Source organism: Eptesicus fuscus, chromosome 4 (genome assembly GCF_027574615.1).
Source record: "Eptesicus fuscus isolate TK198812 chromosome 4, DD_ASM_mEF_20220401, whole genome shotgun sequence".
Classification (NCBI taxonomy): Eukaryota; Metazoa; Chordata; class Mammalia; order Chiroptera; family Vespertilionidae; genus Eptesicus; species Eptesicus fuscus.
In genome coordinates, this window is record NC_072476.1 from 52,848,528 (window position 1) to 52,861,399 (window position 12,872).

A 12,872-nucleotide genomic window follows, 5' to 3' on the forward strand; every position below is an offset into this window, starting at 1 on the left:
GTATATTAAATAAAGAATATTTACTTTCATGTTTAATCCACATCTACCCCCATATTAAATTAGACACTTTCAAAGCAAAAAAATAAAACAACACTCTACTTGGGAACAACTTTATGATATATTTAACCATAAAAAGCAAAATAAATTTTATTAGCATCCAAATGCTATGACACTTAAAGTATGTTTTTGTTTTGTTTTGTAAAGCCATTGACTACATTACGATAGGAATACCAATCTCGTAGAAGTTCAGTAGGATGGAGAAAGGTTTTTAGTTGTCATGTGTTAGAGCTGAAGTTATAGTAGTTGTTTAGTGAACTAGGGACAGTTTTGACCAATTGGAGAAAGTGAAACTAACCTCCTATACAGAGTAAATTAGTCCTGCCTGAGAATAGTCAGTGTTTCACTTAGGAAGAGAGGCAGCAGTAGATGCATACAATTATTCAACCAAAAAAAAAATAAAAATAAGAAAAGAATGGTTATCCCCATTTGATGTTTAAAACACCAGGAATCTGTAATAACTTCAAAAACATAGTACTACTCAGCCATTCATTGAGGTCAGCAACAGCTGGCTCTTTAATCATTCCAAAGCATAATCTTGTTCCGTGGAGCACAGTCTTTCAAAAATTATGCTCCCTTTTCCTGGAATTGGAATTCATTTGTAATTTTATACATTGTACTTTTTTTATTTAGAAATTCAGAAAACTATGTTTTTGTATATACATTATATTAGTTAAACACACAAGAGCACAGGTGTGTGAGAGAGGATACTACCAATATAAAAGACTTAGTGGTTTATTGCTTAAAAAGCACATATTAGAAATACATCATATTATTTGTTAGTTACACATTTTACTTTGTCAACAGTTATATCCACTAGTAGAAGCAAGAAAAATTGAAAATAAGCATTTTGAATTCTTTTGAATCTTGTTTTCTCTCAGAATGTAATAATGTTTTCAAGAGCAAAAATCACACTTTTATTTCCTGTTGAGTTTTCATTTTTGATTCCCCAAAGGTGAGAGAGAGGAAGAATTGCATTTCAGTTGAAAACACAGATATCAGGAAAAATATGTATGTCCTTCCTAAGAATCCTTATTCTCTTAGTACTTAGTAATGCTTTCATTTATATTGTGCTTTTCAAGCCCAATAACCTTTTGATTTCATTGAATGGAATGCTGATTTCCATTTCAGATGAATGAATTTGAAATTACTAACATGTCAGAATAAGCTAGTCGGGTAAACAACTTTGGTTACATACATTAAAACTGCTTTTTAATTATAGCAACACTTAATTGTAATACTCACTAGAACGTGAAGTGAAACAACAGAAAACCTCTGAGCTTTCCCAATTAAACTAAAAGCTTAATAGAGATTTGCTATTAAGTGTTTCTCATACTTTGACATTCAAGGTAAGTATACACAAACACTTAATTACGTAAATCATTTTTTATTCCTTCAACAAAAACAAACAAGAAAATATTCTCAGAGACTAGTAAGTGCTATAAAGAAAAACGAAAGCAGTGTAACATCGAGGGAAATGGGATGACTTTTCAGAATTGGTAGGAAGAGAAGGTCTCTCTGAGGAACTGACTTTGAACCAAAACTCAATAAAGTTAGGGGCAAGCCATGTGGATTTCTAAAGGAAGGGCATTATTACAGAAAATAGAATGTGAAAATCTCTGCAACCATGGAGTTCATGGTGTATTTAAGGGTAAGAAAAAGAAGCCAAGGTGCCAGATGCGTGCTAAGAAAAGCTGGTAATAAATGTGTTTGGAGAGGTAGCTGGGAGCTAGATTTAGTTGGATTTCATTTTATTTTTTTAAAATATATTTTTATTGATTTCAGAGAGGAAGGGAGAAGGAGAGAGAAATAGAAACATCAGTGATGCGAATCATTGATGGGCAGCCTCCTGCATGCCCCCCACTGAAAACTGAGCCAGCAACCTGGGCGTGTGTCTGGACCTGGAATTGAACCTTGACCTCCTGGTTCACAGGTCGATGCTCAACCACTAAGTACACCGGCCTGGCTCCCTATTTTAATCTTGATGCGAAGAGGTAGTTTCACCAGGAGGAAGGGTATTCTGTGGGGCCTTGTAATCTTAAATTGCAATCTACCTCCCAACAAAGTGTCTTTCATCATATGATATTAAATATCAGACTTGATTGAATAAAGCTCATTTTCCTATATTTTGTAAGGGAAAAAGAAAGAGCTTTCCCTCATAGGGTGAAATAAAATTATGATAATGGGAGGAAGCCCTCATGATGAATTAACTTTTTGGTGGATTATCTTTAAAAAAATATAGGCATACTTGTTTTCCTTTGTGAAAGGAAGGATAGAAATGAAAGGAAAGCAAAATGTCATAGAAGTAAAAAATTATAAACATTAATGAGAATTTAAATAAGATGTGATTTCAAAGTATTAGTTGGATTTAGTAACAATAAAAAATCTTTATATTATTATTTTAAGCATTCAAGGGAATATTCTAATGTGATATAATTTTTATGGACAATTCATTTTGCAATACCTTACCTAATATATGCATATCTTGGATTCAGACAGTTATAGTTATTGCAGTAACAGTATCTGAGAATTCTTTCTGTAAAGAGACTCATATGCTTTTGTTTAACCAAGAGTTTCCCAAGACATTTGACCATAAAACTGTATCTGTGTATATGTGTAAATACTTATTAAAATTCTGCAGTGATGTTGCCCCAATGATTAAATTCTGGGAAATATTGATCTAGGAGGCTATCATTTCACTAAGGACAGACAAAATTCAAACATATGCTGGGAATTGTATTTACTTTTACCCACCCAGGCACAATGTCTGTGGGTAGAGCCTTTCAACTTAAACTAGTGTCAGGTCATCTAAGAAAAATGATTTTCTGCTTAAGAGAACACAGTTAATTGACATCTGACAATTTAAACATCTGACTATATTATGGAATCCTACACAATAAAAGGCTAATATGCAAATCAACCGAAAGGCAGAATGACCGGTCGCTATGATGCGCACTGACCACCAGGGGGCAGACACTCAATGCAGGAGCTGCCCCCTGGTGGTCAGTGCACTCCCCCCACAGGGGGACTGCTGCTCAGCCAGAGCCCTGAGACGGGCTCACGACTGGCGAGCGTAGCAGCAGTGGTGGGAGCCTCTCCTGCCTCTGTGGCAGCGCTAAAGATGTCCAACTGATGGCTTAGGCCCGCCAAGGGCTCCCAGACTGTGAGAGGGCAAGGCCAGGCTGAGGGACCCCCCCCCCCCCAAATGCACAAATTTCGTGCACCGGGCCCCTCATATAGTACATAAATACCCAAGTGAACCTTAGACTTTCAAAACAAAGAGCATTGACCTTACTTCTGACCAAAGATAAATGTATAATGTCTCTTGATAATATGTGTAGAATCATGTTGTAATCTGGTTTCTAAGCTTCTAGCCTTTATTTTGAATCCTCACCTGAGGATATTTTTTCCATTGGTTTTTAGACAGAGTGGAAGAGAGGGAGCAGAGGGAGAGAGAGAAACATCTATGTGAGAGAGATACATTGGTTGGTTGCCTCCTACCTGAGAGCCTATTAGGGCCAGAGATTGAATCTGCAACCGAAGTCCGTGCCTTTGAACTGTAATTGAACCTGAGACCCTTTGGTCCTTGGGCCAATGCTCTAACCACAGAGCAATCTGGCCAGGGCAGAAGCTTCTAGCCTTTTGAATGCAAGATGATTGAAATCATCAGCTTATACTTTGTTTCCTTCTTTATCCCTGGGCACTGAGACTGAAGTCATTGGTTCTTGAATGGTCTACTAAACACAACACACATCTATTAATGTAGATTTTTTTTTTTTTTACTTTACTTTTGAAAATTGCTTTTCTTTTGAGACCAAAATGAGATCTGAAATAAAGCAAGAGCAAGACACAATTTTATAGATCAGTGATGTCTATCACTTGGAAATGCAAATCCCTTTGCATTTCCTTAGAACAAAAATAATCAAACTTTTTCTTTAGATCATCCATTGGAAAATTCTCATAATGATATCCTCCATTCAGGGATGGAAATGATGGGATAATATCCACTTATTATAATAAAAACTTTCAACAAGATAGCACTCACAAAACTTAATGGCTCAAGCAAAGATTAAACGTATAATTTCAGCAAGCACCTACATGGCCTAAGAAGAACAAGTATATACAAATTGCCTAATATAACTATTCCATGTACAATGCAGACAACAAAGGAAAGATCGGGCCTTCAATACTATAAAACATGCACAATAGCACAATATAATGGAATAAAATAAAATGTTATGAAAATAAACATTACAAATGATAAGTTTTGTAATAGTGTTGACATTTCAAGTGACCTATTGTGATTATACACATACACATAAAATGTACATACATATTACTATGAAATTTTTAAGTGAATGACAAAAATTTTACATCATAAAACTTTTAAATGGGTATAGTGAATCTTCCATGGCTAGTAGGTTCATATTGAATTAGATGGCCTTTTACCTTACATATTATAAATGTCTCAAACTTAAAGTATTATTTCAATTTGACACTTTTTAAGAAGTGCTCCTCCATGCTGTATATTTAGCTACTTAGGAGAAATATAACTATCATCAAACTTAAGCTAAATATGTAATTATCAACTACAGGTAAGCATTTAGGAATGTTACAAGTCTTTTAGTATTCACTATTTTGTGACAGCCTTCAAGTTAAATAATTTTAAGAGTGAAACTGTACCACATTTCACACAATAATATCCATCAACCATGCTCCTACTCACTATGCAATTCAACTATATTTCACTCTATAAACTAATATTCACAGCTTTGGTATCATAATATCTATCAATTTGAAGTAAGTTAGAGATGAAAAAATAGGGATATTCTGTGCTTCAACTTCTAAGTTTAGTACTTCTCAAGGCCATGCTCATTGAGAGCTAACTTCATATTTCAATCAATTTTTGTGTCCCTTTTCCTTTATCTATATCATTTAGAAGTTTATATTTGGTCAATATTAAACAAAATACAATAAAATTATTAGTCTGAAGTAATGTTAGGGAATATATTATCTAAATAATTTGATGTTAAGTTCACTTTGACAACTTTCACACCATAAGATATTAGTATTTACTGAGGAAATTAACAGAAAAAAATGATCTGTTTCTATTCTTGCATAAATAAAAATACAGCATTTGTGATTTGATATGAAGAGCTATAAAACAGAACTACCATTGCTTGCTAATAATATCAATAACTATGCATCATAAAATAAACATTCCCAGAGATCTATATAAATATCCATAGATGAGATAAGATATCATTAAAATTGAGATATTTTTCTCCAAAATTGCCACAATACTTTGTAACTCTGAGTGAAGAAACATTTTTTGTAAGTATCAGTCTTCTGATAATGTAATAATATCAATATTACAATTTTCCTCTCAGGTACTCAAAATAGACAAATCCTATTGTGTTGTCAACACCTGGAGAGAGGAGAGACTGTTGTTTGAACACAAACTCCGTGTTTCATATTTATGTCTAAAAATACAAAAAAACAAACTGATACAAAATATACAAGTTTGCTGATAAAGTGTTTGTTCCCTGCCATCACTCTGGAGTAATTGATTTGAGGAACCTGATTTGCCTCAGGTGCTGAGTAAATGATTAAGCACAGACAACTATTTTTATTTCCATGGTTCACATTTAAAATCACATGCTCACCTGGTCTGGTCAAAAGTGCTCAACCAGCCCTGCCTGTGTGGCTCAGTGGTTGAGCATCAACTTATGAACCAGAAGGTCATGGTTTGATTCACGGTCAGGGCACATAATAAAAGGGTAATATGCAAATTGACCCTAACGGCAGAACCACCAGAACGACCGCTGAACCAGTCACTATGAGGTGCACTGACCACCTCTTGGTCCCTTCCTCCGGCCATCAGGCACCAATCACCTGATGACAAATGGGGAACTGGGGGTGGGTGGCAGTGGAGGGGTGGAGCCGGCTGCGGGCAGCTGGGGAAGATGGCCGTGATCGCAGGCCAGGCCTAGGGACCGTACCCACGCATGAATTTCATGTGCTGGGCCTCTAGGATATACGTGTGTGTGTGTGTGTGTGTGTGTGTGTGTGTGTGTGTGTGTACTCAACCAGTACCCTCTACTCTTTCCTATAAAATATCCCAGTTTAGTTATTTTGAAACATATCGCAAGTGTTTTAAAAGTCCTAATCATTAAGACTTATCTGGAAAATAATTAAGAAAACTGTCCCAGTGATATTTTCTTTTTTTCTTAACCATTCCTCAGATCATACAGATTGAGCACATGAATACAGAATCACAGGCTAGAATTTACTTTGAGGAGTCATTGGTTTAATCTACTATTCTATATTTGAACTATTATAAACAGACAAGGCACCTCACAATTCTTTTTTTAAAATAAATCTGGATCGCAGTAGGAAACAATAGAAATACAAAATTAGTCATATCAGGGAAAGGAGTAAAAAAAGATCAACTCCTGGGCAAAATAGGGCATTGTTAAAGGGCTCAACTTTTCATTATCAAAACATAGTGACCATTTTATATTTCAGATTCAAGTGTAATATACAATTTATATATCCTTTCCAGATACTTAAAGCTAGAACGCTCACTTCTATCTATAGGGTTTGAAAAGAAGTCTAGCATTTATACTCTAATGTTTATGAGTGAATAAAAATGAAAGCAGTTTTCATCAATATTACTTTTAATTTGAATTACTTCAACAGCATCTTACAATTTTACAACGTAACTGACTGAGAGATAAAAACTGACGCAGTCTGCGGCACATTGACATCCTTTCCTTTTCAAGTACAACTCTGCTTTGGTATGAAATTTTCTTGCCTGTTCTATTTTGCTTTTGCTTATGCATTTTTACAAAAATAAGATGCATATATTTCAGAAGGAAGGGTGTATCTAATTGTATAAAGAGTTTCATTTGTATTCAGTTTAGGTGCAACGTATGCTCGATTAATTTATATGGCCAAACTGAGGATTGCATATTCAGCTTAATTTAGATCTCGATCTTTAAAAGATTGAGATTGAATAGTGTGCCTTTTCCTTTGTGTGTCCTGAGTTTGTTCCACCTTTCTACAATGAAAGAATCTCATTTTGCCCTTTATTTCAACCTAGAGGGTAGTAAGTCACTCCCTTAGGTGTAATAACCCAGGCACTAACTGTGATTCAGTTAGCAAGATGGTGATAATGGTAACAATATCTCAGAGTCTTTTTCTCCAGAGACTCTCAAAGACACCACCAGTACTCACTCTCCCACATTATGAGTTTCACGATCTGTACCTGAAGGTTTAAATGCAGCCCTAAGCTGAAAAGTATTTTTTTAAGTGGCAACTTGTTATTATTATAGCATACATCTGTTCCCTGTGTGCCTTTGGAGTTGTCGTGCCTTATGACAACAACAAGTTTTTACAACTGTCAGCAAGTGCCAGCACAACTGGGGAAAGGGCAAGTAAGAATGGCTTATACTGCATGTATCAACGATATTACTCCCCATAGTCCTTTGCGAGGGATCGTTATGGAATAAATATATACTTAGTAGAGTCAAATGGTGCCAGGAGAAATTATCAGGGTCATGTGAGCGGGGAGAGAGCTGCATGCTGTCAAGCTGTTTTATTTTATAAGAATAATCTGGCATGTCACTTTTGCTCAAAGCAATATGTCTCATTAGTGTCCAAAAGGCATTTCTGATTTTTTTTATTTTATTTGTGTACCAGTTAACAGTGACTAGCATCTCTCTAATATCTCCTCTCTCATTCATTTGCTCCATGGGGTGAAATGAAGAGCCACAACAAAAACTGAAGGAAGAGACTATGAGTTTTTGAACAGCTCATCTTTGATCAAAAATTGTTTTTAATAATGATGGAATGAATGAAAATGTGACAGAAGACAAAAAGAAGAGGTTCAGATGAAGTATTGGGAGGGTGTAAAACATTTCTCTTTTTTTCTTCTTCAAAATTAGGCTCTTTATTTATGGATTGTCACCAACGATTACTTTGGATTTCAGGCACATTGTGAAGTTAGTGTCAGAGGAAGAGTGGGTCTTTAGGAGGCAGGAGAAGGGCTGCATGCAATACTGACCATTCCCTAAGGGGAGGGAGAACTGGCCACAGAACAGAATGCCGTTGGTTTTGCTGTGCTGAATAAAGACAAGGAAGTGGTGGTCAGCAAGAACCTGGAGGTCATTCTTGCACATTGAAGCATCGTGATGGCCCAGGTGGCGCCTGCAGCCTCGGTGCCTTCCTCATTGACCTCCACAAAGATACGTGTGCATGACCTTGGACAGAAACAGTTCTCTCCTGGACGACATTCCAGGAAAGTCTGCCATGATCTGCTCAAAGGCATCATTCATGCCCAGAGAGCCAAGGACATCCTCCATGTCTCTAAACATCGTTTGCACAGGTTTACCCTCATGCTTGCTGGCTTTAAATGGTCTTTCCTTGGTTTTCTGTGTGTTAAACTGATTATCCCAGTTTCCTTTGACGTAGATGGCATTCATGAGAACCAGACAAGTAACTTGATTACTAGTAACTGAATTTGGAGACAGCAGCTTTGTAATTTTACCCTCTGTCTTGTTAGTCACACATCAGGTGTTGACGTGTTTTCTAGCCTCCTCTGTAGCTTTGAAGAAGTCAAGCTCTTCCACCACTGCTTGGTAGAATTTGTGGCACGGATCTTAGAAAGATGAGTTGAAATCAGAAGCATCGTAAGAATCATAAGACTTTTCTCCAAAGGGCCTGTTGGCAGTGATAAGCTAGTGCTATGTGCCAGTCCTATTGACTTTGGTGACAGGCGATTAGAAACACTGATGGGCATACTCACCTCCGCCACCGCTTTTACTTAAAGTGCCTGTGCCATCTGGGCTGAGGTGTTTCCTTTTGCCCCATGAAGACCATGGCCAGGGCAGAGGAGATGCTCATAGGTGAGAAAAAAGGTAAAGGCAAAAGTGCCATTTGCTTCCAAGAGACTATCCATGATGGTAAGTCCCAGAGTCTTGGCGATGCAGCCAGAGTAAGAGGAGCAATGGCAGCAAATACATTTCTAATATCAGAGATTTTTGTAGACTTTGAAAATAATAATCAAAGATGTGTTTGACGGTATTAAAGTTGCAAGGGTAGCATATCAAATTGAACTATAATTAGATCATTTTTATCATTACACTATTTTGACTGTCATTATAGACTTTTTTAAAGGTCAGCAATAAAAACGCTTTAAAAATAGTGTTTCTTTAATAAAGTATTTGAGCCGAATACCTTGCATATATGTATATGGTTGGTCAGGCACTGGTAATCAACATGTAAACTCATATTCTCATTATTACATGCATGGGCAGAGGTAATACTTTAGAAGGAGGTAAGAGAATGAATAATGAGAACTGCTGAAATCTTATTCTCTTTGAAATAGTCATGGACATCAGAGCCTAAATTTCTGATTCCTATTAAGCAGGGAAAACGTGTATGTCCATTGTTGACAGGGTCAGTACCTTCGTTGTTAATAGTAATGGAATTGCTGTGCAAGACAGCATTCTGTATGACTATCCAGCTCTCCTTCACAGAACGGGGAGCACAATAATGGATTTGTCAATGTTTTAAAATACTTCATATCGTCTCAAATATTCATGACCAATCCCCCCTCCACTATGAACTTTATCTTGCATTGTCTTCACAAAATGCCATGTCAAGCTTTTCCAACAAATTGGCTCTAAAAGCCTTTCTAGATTTTTAGCACAAATAAGGGATGTATATGTCATAGAAACTATATATATATATATATATACTTTCTTCAAATAACCTGTGTTGATATACAATAAGAAAAACGTTATATTAAATTATCAGAATGTAAAACTTTTCCGTATCCCAATTTCTTATTTTAAGCTCCAATGATTGTTATTATTATGGAGCATGAGATATGGGAATCATTTTATTTGCATAAACTGCTACTCAGAAACCCTCTGTGGTGTAATTTAGTCACACTCTATGTACAGAAGAAACTACTGCCTGCGGATGTCAAGAAACTTCACAAAATCAAATCACAACTTTGGAACTAGTTGATTATACTGATCAAAGTATAACCATAGAAACTGCAGTGTTGGTTCAAGCGAGAAAACCTATGAAATGAAAGATTTATGAAAGGTAGGGTACATTTGCTCCAAGTTATGTTTCCATGAATACAATCCCAAATAACACACGACAGTTTTCTTAGGACTGTAGAAACTGACTGAGGTCTGTGGTTTGGGGCTATTAACTGACAGCAGGCTGATAGGCACACACTTGCTTTCATCTGCCTTGACTAACCATATGTAGGCCAATATTTAACAGGGATTTTAACCTAACTGACTGTAACAGCTCTAAATGACTCATTATGAACTATCGTTGAAGTCCTCCTTAGTTCACAGATAATTGGCCTGGAATACTAGAAGTACTTGAGCCTTTCATATCCATCAATCTGTTATTAGTCAGATCACCTTTTTCACAGGACTGAAGACCATATGTAATCTTCAATAAGTATTCAATGATTATACCCTATGGAGCATTCATGTATAAAACACTTTCCCAGACATTTTTAAAAAGGGCTGCTGAATTTATGAATAACTTCACACATTCCCATTTGTAAGAGTCTTTACTTAGGGATTTCATTCTGTAAAGGTTAGATGGCAGAACTCCAAACTAAATAACCTCTTGTTTTCTGCACTTGCTTTATAAGTAATAGAATAAAATTGAAATTCATTCTCACAGGTGACTCAACTGGGTTTTAATTAATTTATTTTATTTATTTACATAGTCATTTTCTAAAAATCAGTTGGCCTATTTATAAAATTCTTTAACAGCTTAATGTCCTAGCAATCATCAGAATATTTCCCCCAGTATTTCCAGGGCATTTTAGCCTAATTTAAAAATGAATATTAACATAATTTAATTTAACTTAAATTGAAAGATAGCATGTGTATTTTAAATCTCAGATGGAGGATTCTGGAAGAAAATGACCACTTAGTGATTACATTATTTGTAAACTCAATACCTTCTCCTCACATTGTACCCTACAGTCTGTCAACAGGAAGATGGGCTGGATGCTCTTTCTTTCAAGAGAACAGTTCTGCCAATAATTATTTAAAACTAGAGGCCCAGTGCATGAAATTCATGCACGGGGGTGGGGTGGGTGTCCCCTCAGCCCAGCCTGCACCCTCTCCAATCCGGGACCCCTCGGGGGATGTCTGACTACAGGTTTAGGCCCGATTCCCAGGATCTGGCCTAAACCGGCAGTTGGATATCCCTCTCACAATCCGGGACCACTGGCTCCTAACTGCTCACCTGCCTGCCTAATTGCCCCCAACTACCCCCCTTCCAGTATAGTCACCCCCAATTGCCCCCCCCCCCCCGCCGCCGGCCTGGTCGCCCCTTAGTGCCCCCCGCCCAGTGGCCTGGTTGCCCCCAACTGCCCCCCCTGCAGGCCTGGTCGCCCCATGCAGCCTGCTGTTCAGTAGTTTGGTCGCCCCTCACTAACCCCCCTGCAGGCCTGGTTGCCCCACGCAGCCTGCTGCTCAGTCATTTGGTCACCCTTTACTAACCCCCCTGCCAGCCTACTCGCCCCACGCAGCCTGTTTGGTCATCCGTTCGGTTGTGATGGTCGCTTAGGCTTTTATATATATAGATAGTGAATTTACATACAATATTTCACTTAGAAAAACATTTGTGCCACTAAACTTCTTCCAAAATATTCTTGGTTTAAAACATGAATCCATATTTATGCATTCAACAGTTTTTTTTTTAAATTATAAATAATTGGAAGAAATGTTTTATGTTTATAATTTCTAGATGGGAATGACTTTCGTTTTAGCCCTATAACATTAATGTATACTCTAAATAGGTCATGACAGTCACAATGGAGGACAGTACTTTTAAAATTTAATTTTATTGTGAAAATTATTTTATTCACTGCTACTTGGGTAGACTAATATCAGATATCTCTTCATTAATAAACAAATATACTCTTAAAATATACCATATGAAAGACACTCAGCTAAAACTTAAGATACCTCAAGTATTTCATATGTCTTACCTTGATGGATCTTGCAATCTTATGCAATCAGAGCTATATGCATGTAAATACAAATAATAGTATAAGGGTATATTTAAAAAAAAATCAAATGAGTGTTCTAGGGACAGTGTGTTCTATATACTACCTGCATCACGGCTTATTAAAGAAGCAGATGTCCAATCCCACCCTATGCCTATTCAAACAGCATGAATGGATCTAGAGGGTATTATACTAAGTGAAGTAAGTCATTCAGAAAAAAAGACAAACACCATGATTTCACTTATATAGAGAATGCAAAGAACAAAATAAATGAGTAACCAAAATTGAAACAGACTCATACTAGTAGATACAGAGAACAGACTGATGGTTGCCATAGGGGAGAGGGATTGAAGAACTGGGTAAAAAAAATAAAATAAAGAAAGGAATAAAAAGTATAAATAGGTAGTTATAAAACAGTCATGGGGATATAAAGTACAGCATAGGGAATACAGTCAATAATATTGTAATAACTATGTATGGTGCCAGTTGGGTACTAGAAATATAAGGGGAACACTATGCTACACCTGAAACTAATACAAAATAATATTAAATGTAAACTGTAATTGAAAATAAAATTTGAATTGAAAAATAATGCAATTATCAGTGCCTACTGCAAAATGAAAACATGTGTGCCCTTGTTTAAAAAGAAGGGAAAAATCATGCCATTAAGTTGTAAATTATACAGTCTTTTCCTTTGTGCTGTAGGCCTTCTCTCTTACCTTGTCATGATGTTTGTTGTTTGCTATTTTGTTCA

At 36.5% G+C, this 12,872-nt stretch overlaps 1 pseudogene; it reads right to left on the minus strand.

Moving 5' to 3' along the window:
* Positions 1–8,288: 8,288 nt before the first annotated feature.
* LOC103288797 (serpin B6-like) lies at positions 8,289–8,997 on the minus strand (annotated as a pseudogene).
* Positions 8,998–12,872: the final 3,875 nt, after the last annotated feature.